The sequence below is a fragment of the Gossypium hirsutum genome, chromosome A13 (genome assembly GCF_007990345.1).
Source record: "Gossypium hirsutum isolate 1008001.06 chromosome A13, Gossypium_hirsutum_v2.1, whole genome shotgun sequence".
NCBI classification, from domain to species: Eukaryota; Viridiplantae; Streptophyta; class Magnoliopsida; order Malvales; family Malvaceae; genus Gossypium; species Gossypium hirsutum.
The window spans coordinates 61,956,824-61,966,899 of record NC_053436.1 but is presented as its reverse complement, the minus strand read 5'-3'; positions in this window follow the sequence as shown (position 1 = coordinate 61,966,899).

The following is a 10,076-nucleotide window of genomic DNA, read 5'->3' as shown; positions in this document are numbered from 1 at the left end:
TTGTGACACCCTAAAGTGACCCTAGTCGGAAAGTGGTTTCGGGACCACGAAACCGAGTCACAAAAATAATTAGATGTTATATTCTGTGCTTATTGTATGTGGAATTTGTATGTGTGAATATTTCGTGCCTTGATTTTTATCAAGGCGGTGTTAATTTATAAGAAAGGACCCATGTGATAAGACTTGATAAAGTGATAGGTGAAATTTAAAGTGGCCAAATAATGCATGAGTTATTGACATGAGGGACTTGCATGTCAAATGAACCACTTTTAATTAGTGGCCGGCCATAATGATAGTTGATAGATATTATATGCATTTCATTTTAGCATGATAATAGTTAGTGGCTTTATATTATGGAAGAAAGAATAATTAAAAGAAGAAATGGGTGATAAAAACAAAGGTGGTTCATCCTCACTCTACCATTGCCGTAACTTGAGATTAGAAAGAAAAAAAAAAAGAGAACATGCATGTAGTTCATCTTGGAGGCCGAACAAAGGAGAAAGAAAATAAAATTTGTGGCTTTGAAGTTTCGGCCATTTGGAAGCAACAATTCAAGGTGAAATTCAAGTTGTTTTGTTAATTTTTAGTATCATTGAATCCCTTACTTAATTTTCTCTAAAACCCATGAGTTAAAATTTGTTTTGGTGAATAATTGATGTTCGGCCATGAGTTGATGAGCTAAGAAATTTGAGTTTGATGTTAGAATTTAAAAATCAAGTGTTAGATGAATGCCTTTTGTGTTACGATTTTATGTGATTTTTCCTAAATTGTCTATGAATTTTTGGTTGTTGATTTCATGGTAATGGTATATTGAATCCATGATTTGAATTCATGAAAATTTAGTAAGGTTGCATTCGGCAACTTGCTTGGAATTAAGAAATGATGTCTAAGCTTAGGTGATTTCGATGATGATATATATATTCATAAGTATATTTAGCTGATTCGGCTTGGTATTTGCATAGAAAAAAATATGTGTGAAGTTAGTTGTTGTGTTTGGTTAAGGTACTATAAATAGCTTATGATTAATTCATCTTTGGTAAGTTTCATGTATGATATGCTATGGCTTTGAGAATGCATTTTATAAATTAGTTCGAAAAGGAGTGAAATAACAATTATATGTTTGACTATGTATTGGATATTTTGGTTTGGTTTGTCAATGCAATGTATGCGCTTAGGTTATGCTTAAATGGTTAGTGGAAGTAAATGATGTAATGTCAACCATAATTTTATATGTTAACAAATATTATGCTATTTGTTATGATTGGTATGAGTTAAAATGCGGATGTGTATAGATAAGCAAAAGGATATGTTTAGTATTTAGTTAAAGTAACGAAATTGTACTAAAGAGAGTATTAATGCATGTTTGGTACTTGAGATGATTGAGGTGGTGATCTCGAAGCTAAATGTTATAAGGAATAAGTGTATTTCTTGCTAACCGAATTATAATATAATCGAATGTGATTTTACACAATAGTGATGTGATAAGTTTAAATTTGGTTCATTAGCTCAAGAACTCAAGGAAACAAAGTCGGATCGTGGAAAAAGGGAAATTGGTCGAATAGTCGGAATTGACGTACATTAGCGATCGAGGTAAGTTTTAAGTATTAAAGCCTATAATGTGATTGAGTATGATATGTTAAGCACATATTAAAAGAATCATAACTCTATTGTAAATCTTTATGCATATAGCCTAATGGTTATTATGAAGTATAGGTAAGTTATTGATATGATATGTTGCCAAATGGATATGATATTATGAAGTGCTGAAAGGATATGTCAGAAGAGTAAAATTGTGATAAACCTGCTCAGGACAGCAGCAGTAACATGAATTTAGAAAATCACCATAAATTCATGGATTTGAATTAGAGGCTGAATGAGACATGAAATTAAAGCTTAATGAGTCTAGTTTCTTATAAAAGAAACCGTGTAAGCAAAGGAATTTCTGATAATGAGAAATTTGATTCGTAGTGAAGAGTGGTCAGATTAGTCAAGCAGTGAAACAGGGGAAAACTTTAAGAAAAAAATCTGGTATTGATTGGCCAAACCTAAAATTCTGGAAATTTTATGGATGGAAGACATACGAGTCTATATTCAGGAAAAATTTACGAAAGTGATTTGGAGTTTTGTAGCTCCAGTTATAAATAATTTAGTGACTATTGCTCAGGAAAACAGCTTGTGCTGAATTTGAGATTGTGTTGTAAACCTTGATAAACTTGTTTTAGTTGCTTATAAGCTATTGATTAAACCCATATGTGAATTCTAAATTGTGATAAGGCCTAATGGCCGATGTGATGAATGTGAAAGTGTATATATGTGATAAGGCTTAATGGCCGATGTGATGAATGTGAAAGTGTATATATGTGATAAGGCCTAATGGCCGATGTGATGAATGTGAAAGTGTATATATATGTGATAAGGCTTAATGGCCGATGTGATGAATGTGAAAGTGTATATGTGTGATAAGGCCTAATAGCCGATGTGATGAATTTGAAAGTGTATATATATGTGATAAGGCTTAATGGCCGATGTGATGAATGTGAAAGTGTATATGCGTGATAAGGCTTAATGGCCGATGTGATGAATGTGAAAGTGTATATATGTGACATGGCCGAGTGGCCAATGTGATGGATGTGAAAGTGCATAAATGTGATAAGTCCCGAAGGGCATTTGTGTCAGTACTATATCCGGGTTAAAACCCCGCAGGCTTTATGCGAGAATATTATCACTGATTAATGTCCTTAAGCTTCGTGCTTGTACTATATCGAGCTCTAAAGACCCGATGACTACGTGTGGGGATTTTGTCCGGGTAAGACCCGATAACTTCGTGTGGAGATTATGTCCGGGTAAGACTTCGTAATAAGAATTGCTTATAAATATATTCAATGCGAAAGGTTAAACAGGTATGTACTCCAAGTTTATATGTGAGCTTGATTTGCACTAAATCATAAGGTAGTTATGTGATGCATACGAGAGCAATCTATGAGACTATTCCTATGATTATGTGACATCGGATCAGTGTGAGAGGTGATGTGAAATCATACGATATATCTATGTCACATGAGCTCACTTTTATGTGAAAGTTTATCTGCCTATTGTAGATGATGAGATGTGCAGATTCGGTAAAGGGATGGTATGCCCGAAGGAAGAGTGAAATAAAAATACGAACAACTATGCTATAATTTGATTGTTATCTGTTGACACTGCTTAAAACTTACTAAGCATTGTAATGCTTACTCCGTTTACTCTGTTTCCTCTGTTTTATAGATCTCATTGCGAAGCTACAGGCTCGGGGATCGTCAGCAACTAGTTACACTATCACTATCCACTGTTTGGTACTGCTATGTTTCGGATTGTCTTATGGCATGTATAAAATAGACTAGTGGCGGAAGAATATTTTGGTTAATGTATATAGCCATGCGAAAATGGCTTATATATGTTCGAGCATAATGTTATAATCATTTGGTATGGAATGGTTAATCGCTATCATGATTTGTGCTATTTATGCAAAAAGGGCTAGTTGAATCATGGAAACTATGAAATAGGTAAAGTCTACCTTAAAGGCAGATGCTGGCAGCAACAGTGATGTAGATTTGGAAAATCACTAAAAATAGTAGGATTGGAATTAAATAGTGAATAAATTATGTAAACGAAACTTGATGAATCTATTTTCATAGGAAAGTAACGAAATGATCATATGGACAGTATGTTAAGAGATATTCAGGTTCTCGTGAGACAGGGCCAGAACGGTTTCTGGATTCCCTGTTCCGACTTTGGAAATTCATTATAAATTAACCAGAGATAATTAGGAGTTATGCCATATATGTCTGGATTCCTCTCTGAGTCTAGTTTCTATAGAAACAAACGGCATCAGTATTGAAGCCCTGTGCAGGGAGATATCCAAGTTGTAATGCGCAAAGGTCAGTGTAGTCGATCCCTGTAACATGGGAGACTTTGACTAATAAACTGTACTAATTGGCCTGACCAAAAATTCTAGAAAAAATATGTAGATGGGCATATGAGTCTAGTTTCAGGGAAAAATTACGAAACTGATTTTCGAGTTGTGAAACTCAAGATATGATTTTTAAGGTGATAGTGTCGCAGTTAGCCAACTGCCTGGAAAATTTTAAAATGGACTGCGATAGTAAGCGAATTTAGTCTGTGAACCCCTCGTGTCCGACTCCGGAAACGGTCTCGGGTACGGGGTGTTACAATTTTATTGGTATCAGAGCTACGGTTTAGTCGATTCTAGGACTAACGTAGCACGCGTGAGTCTATTTGTACATGCCATAAAGTGATAAAATGATAGTGTGATGATTTTTGACTATTAAAATGTGTTTGCTGTATTGCAATGAATCTTGATCCCGATCGAGCTGTAGCAAGCTTCTGACTTTGAGAATTTGCGATATAACTTCACTTAGATATGCCTAAATTATTAAGTTGATCAGGTACGTATCATGTACTCGTATTTGAATTTCGATTTGGATTGAATTATAAGGGTATAAGTGATGCAGTTTTGATAGAGTGTTATGACTATAAATGTGATTTTTGTATGTGGCTATGGAACTGGAAGTTGAATGGTCGATAAGCATGTTGTGCTTGTATTCAAGTAATGTAAATGATATACTAATGTGTATTGCTATATGTGTATATGTATGTAGAGACGAAATTGTCGAATGTAAAAAGGCAGTGAAGCGTATAGAGTGGTTGGTTTTCAGCACTAAGTGTGCGGGCAATAAGTGTTCACGGTTGTGAGATTGGCACTAAGTGTGCGGGCAATCAGTGTTCACGGTTGCGAGATTGGCACTAAGTGTGCGGGCAATAAGTGTTCACGGTTGCGAGATTGGCACTAAGTGTGCGGGCAATAAGTATTCACGGTTGTGAGATTGGCACTAAGTGTGCGGGCTTGAAATGCATGGCACTAAGTGTGCGAGTTTAAAGTACATGGCACTAAGTGTGCGTGGTTGATTATTAAGCACTATGTGTGCGAACCCACTATATATATATATTTCTATCAATTATTTACATTAAGGGTGCGACCTTACCGAGTCGATTTCGGACAGTGGAAAGGGGTAAGTCTTCGAGTAATGACCCTACTATGTTATAAAGCCAATTGAAATCATGCTCTTTGTGTGTGGCTATTGAGCTGAAATTGGAAAGGTTTAATAAATGCTTTGTGTTTGAGCCTTAGTAACGAAAGTGAAATATGGATGTGTCATGATTGTTGATATATGTGTGCGTGAGCATTTGAATGATATCCGGGCTAAGTCCCGAAGGCAATTGAGCTAGTGATTATATCCGGGCTAAGACCCGAAGGCATTTGTGCGAATTGATATATCCGGGCTAAGACCCGAAGGCAATTGTGCAAGTTGATATATCCGGGCTAAGACCCGAAGGCATTGGTGCGAGTTACTAAATCCGGGCTAAATTCCGAAGAGCATTCCTGCTAGTGAGGTATCCGGACTAAGTTCCGAAGAGCATTCGTGCTGGTGTTATATCTGGGCTAGGTCCCGAAGAGCAATCATGCTGGTGACATGTATTCGGGCCTTCGTGCCTAGTAGGCTTCGTGCCGGTAATTTGATCAAAGTTTAAGTATTCATTACTATACGAATTCAAATTTAAATGAGATGATATGTTTAAAAGTGCACATACATGATGTTTATAGACTTGGTTAAGTCATATCAATGTGTATTAACGAATGCATAAGAGCACTATGTATGTGAATAATTAGAGGCACTGTGTGTGTGCGAATTTCCTTTAACCGAGCACTATGAGTGCGAGATCGGTCAGTGAGCACTAAGTGTGTGAAGTGGAATTCATGTAAGACCTCGTTTGGGACGAAGGCATTGATTTGAGATAGAGTGTAAGACCATGTCTGGGACATGGCATTGACTCGATATGTGAGAATATGTAAGACCATATCTAGGATATGGCATTGTAAGAGTTATATGTGCTATTGCTGAATGGACACCATTTTGTTAATCTTGTTCAAGAAATTATTTTGATTAAGTTTCGACATTCGAAAGTTTGAAAGAATTTTTGATGAATGTTGATAATTTTGGATATACGAGTTATGCGCTAGAATAAATCTCAAGCTAGTGTATTACATTAGGCTTTATGCCTATTCGACTGTATACGGGTAACGTTAACTATGATTGAATGTGCTAAATGAACTAAATGTTCAGGTACGTGGAAGTTGACTTTTCTTTTGGAAATGAGTTAAGTCGAATATTGAGTATATGTGTACTTTCGGTTGGGTTACAGCTTATACATGAATGAAAATGTGGGTTACAAATATGTGGGTTGATGATGTGAATTATACATGTTAATATGTGCTTAATGTGTATTTGAAATGCATTTATGAATTAAATTAAGTGATTATTGCTTATGAAATCAAGAAAACGAGATATTTGTGCATACTTGTAGAAATGTTTATGTATTTGTTTTAAGATAAGAAAATGATTTTATAGATCGATGCGAAATCAATAATGAATTACAATAGCTATCGATGAGCTAATGTTTATATGAATATAATCAATAAGAGGACGTTATCCAATTTTCGAGGACGAAAATCCCTAAAGGGGGGAGAGTTGTGACACCCCTAAAGTGACCCTAGTCGGAAAGTGGTTTCGGGACCACGAAACCGAGTCACAAAAATAATTAGATGTTATATTCTGTGCTTATTGTATGTGGAATTTGTATGTGTGAATATTTCGTGCCTTGATTTTTATCAAGGCGGTGTTAATTTATAAGAAAGGACCCATGTGATAAGACTTGATAATGTGATAGGTGAAATTTAAAGTGGCCAAATAATGCATGAGTTATTGACATGAGGGACTTGCATGTCAAATGGACCACTTTTAATTAGTGGCCGGCCATAATGATAGTTGATAGATATTATATGCATTTCATTTTAGCATGATAATAGTTAGTGGCTTTATATTATGGAAGAAAGAATAATTAAAAGAAGAAATGGGTGATAAAAACAAAGGTGGTTCATCCTCACTCTACCATTGCCGTAACTTGAGATTAGAAAGAAAAAAAAAAAGAGAACATGCATGTAGTTCATCTTGGAGGCCGAACAAAGGAGAAAGAAAATAAAATTTGTGGCTTTGAAGTTTCGGCCATTTGGAAGCAACAATTCAAGGTGAAATTCAAGTTGTTTTGTTAATTTTTAGTATCATTGAATCCCTTACTTAATTTTCTCTAAAACCCATGAGTTAAAATTTGTTTTGGTGAATAATTGATGTTCGGCCATGAGTTGATGAGCTAAGAAATTTGAGTTTGATGTTAGAATTTAAAAATCAAGTGTTAGATGAATGCCTTTTGTGTTACGATTTTATGTGATTTTTCCTAAATTGTCTATGAATTTTTGGTTGTTGATTTCATGGTAATGGTATATTGAATCCATGATTTGAATTCATGAAAATTTAGTAAGGTTGCATTCGGCAACTTGCTTGGAATTAAGAAATGATGTCTAAGCTTAGGTGATTTCGATGATGATATATATATTCATAAGTATATTTAGCTGATTCGGCCTTGGTATTTGCATAGAAAAAAATATGTGTGAAGTTAGTTGTTGTGTTTGGTTAAGGTACTATAAATAGCTTATGATTAATTCATCTTTGGTAAGTTTCATGTATGATATGCTATGGCTTTGAGAATGCATTTTATAAATTAGTTCGAAAAGGAGTGAAATAACAATTATATGTTTGACTATGTATTGGATATTTTGGTTTGGTTTGTCAATGCAATGTATGCGCTTAGGTTATGCTTAAATGGTTAGTGGAAGTAAATGATGTAATGTCAACCATAATTTTATATGTTAACAAATATTATGCTATTTGTTATGATTGGTATGAGTTAAAATGCGGATGTGTATAGATAAGCAAAAGGATATGTTTAGTATTTAGTTAAAGTAACGAAATTGTACTAAAGAGAGTATTAATGCATGTTTGGTACTTGAGATGATTGAGGTGGTGATCTCGAAGCTAAATGTTATAAGGAATAAGTGTATTCTTGCTAACCGAATTATAATATAATCGAATGTGGTTTTACACAATAGTGATGTGATAAGTTTAAATTTGGTTCATTAGCTCAAGAACTCAAGGAAACAAAGTCGGATCGTGGAAAAAGGGAAATTGGTCGAATAGTCGGAATTGACGTACATTAGCGATCGAGGTAAGTTTTAAGTATTAAAGCCTATAATGTGATTGAGTATGATATGTTAAGCACATATTAAAAGAATCATAACTCTATTGTAAATCTTTATGCATATAGCCTAATGGTTATTATGAAGTATAGGTAAGTTATTGATATGATATGTTGCCAAATGGATATGATATTATGAAGTGCTGAAAGGATATGTCAGAAGAGTAAAATTGTGATAAACCTGCTCAGGACAGCAGCAGTAACATGAATTTAGAAAATCACCATAAATTCATGGATTTGAATTAGAGGCTGAATGAGACATGAAATTAAAGCTTAATGAGTCTAGTTTCTTATAAAAGAAACCGTGTAAGCAAAGGAATTTCTGATAATGAGAAATTTGATTCGTAGTGAAGAGTGGTCAGATTAGTCAAGCAGTGAAACAGGGGAAAACTTTAAGAAAAAATCTGGTATTGATTGGCCAAACCTTAAATTCTGGAAATTTTATGGATGGAAGACATACGAGTCTATATTCAGGAAAATTTACGAAAAGTGATTTGGAGTTTTGTAGCTCCAGTTATAAATAATTTAGTGACTATTGCTCAGGAAAAACAGCTTGTGCTGAATTTGAGATTGTGTTGTAAACCTTGATAAACTTGTTTTAGTTGCTTATAAGCTATTGATTAAACCCATATGTGAATTCTAAATTGTGATAAGGCCTAATGGCCGATGTGATGAATGTGAAAGTGTATATATGTGATAAGGCTTAATGGCCGATGTGATGAATGTGAAAGTGTATATATGTGATAAGGCCTAATGGCCGATGTGATGAATGTGAAAGTGTATATATATGTGATAAGGCTTAATGGCCGATGTGATGAATGTGAAAGTGTATATGTGCGATAAGGCCTAATAGCCGATGTGATGAATTTGAAAGTGTATATATATGTGATAAGGCTTAATGGCCGATGTGATGAATGTGAAAGTGTATATGCGTGATAAGGCTTAATGGCCGATGTGATGAATGTGAAAGTGTATATATGTGACAGGGCCGAGTGGCCAATGTGATGGATGTGAAAGTGCATAAATGTGATAAGTCCCGAAGGGCATTTGTGTCAGTACTATATCCGGGTTAAAACCCCGCAGGCTTTATGCGAGAATATTATCACTGATTAATGTCCTTAAGCTTCGTGCTTGTACTATATCGAGCTCTAAAGACCCGATGACTACGTGTGGGGATTTTGTCCGGGTAAGACCCGATAACTTCGTGTGGAGATTATGTCCGGGTAAGACTTCGTAATAAGAATTGCTTATAAATATATTCAATGCGAAAGGTTAAACAGGTATGTACTCCAAGTTTATATGTGAGCTTGATTTGCACTAAATCATAAGGTAGTTATGTGATGCATACGAGAGCAATCTATGAGACTATTCCTATGATTATGTGACATCGGATCAGTGTGAGAGGTGATGTGAAATCATACGATATATCTATGTCACATGAGCTCACTTTTATGTGAAAGTTTATCTGCCTATTGTATATGATGAGATGTGCAGATTCGGTAAAGGGATGGTATGCCCGAAGGAAGAGTGAAATAAAAATACGAACAACTATGTTATAATTTGATTGTTATCTGTTGACACTGCTTAAAACTTACTAAGCATTGTAATGCTTACTCTGTTTACTCTGTTTCCTCTGTTTTATAGATCTCATTGCGAAGCTACAGGCTCGGGGATCGTCAGCAACTAGTCACACTATCACTATCCACTGTTTGGTACTGCTATGTTTCGGATTGTCTTATGGCGTGTATAAAATAGACTAGTGGCGGAAGAATATTTTGGTTAATGTATATAGCCATGCGAAAATGGCTTATATATGTTCGAGCATAATGTTATAATCATTTGGTATGGAATGGTTAATCGCTATCATG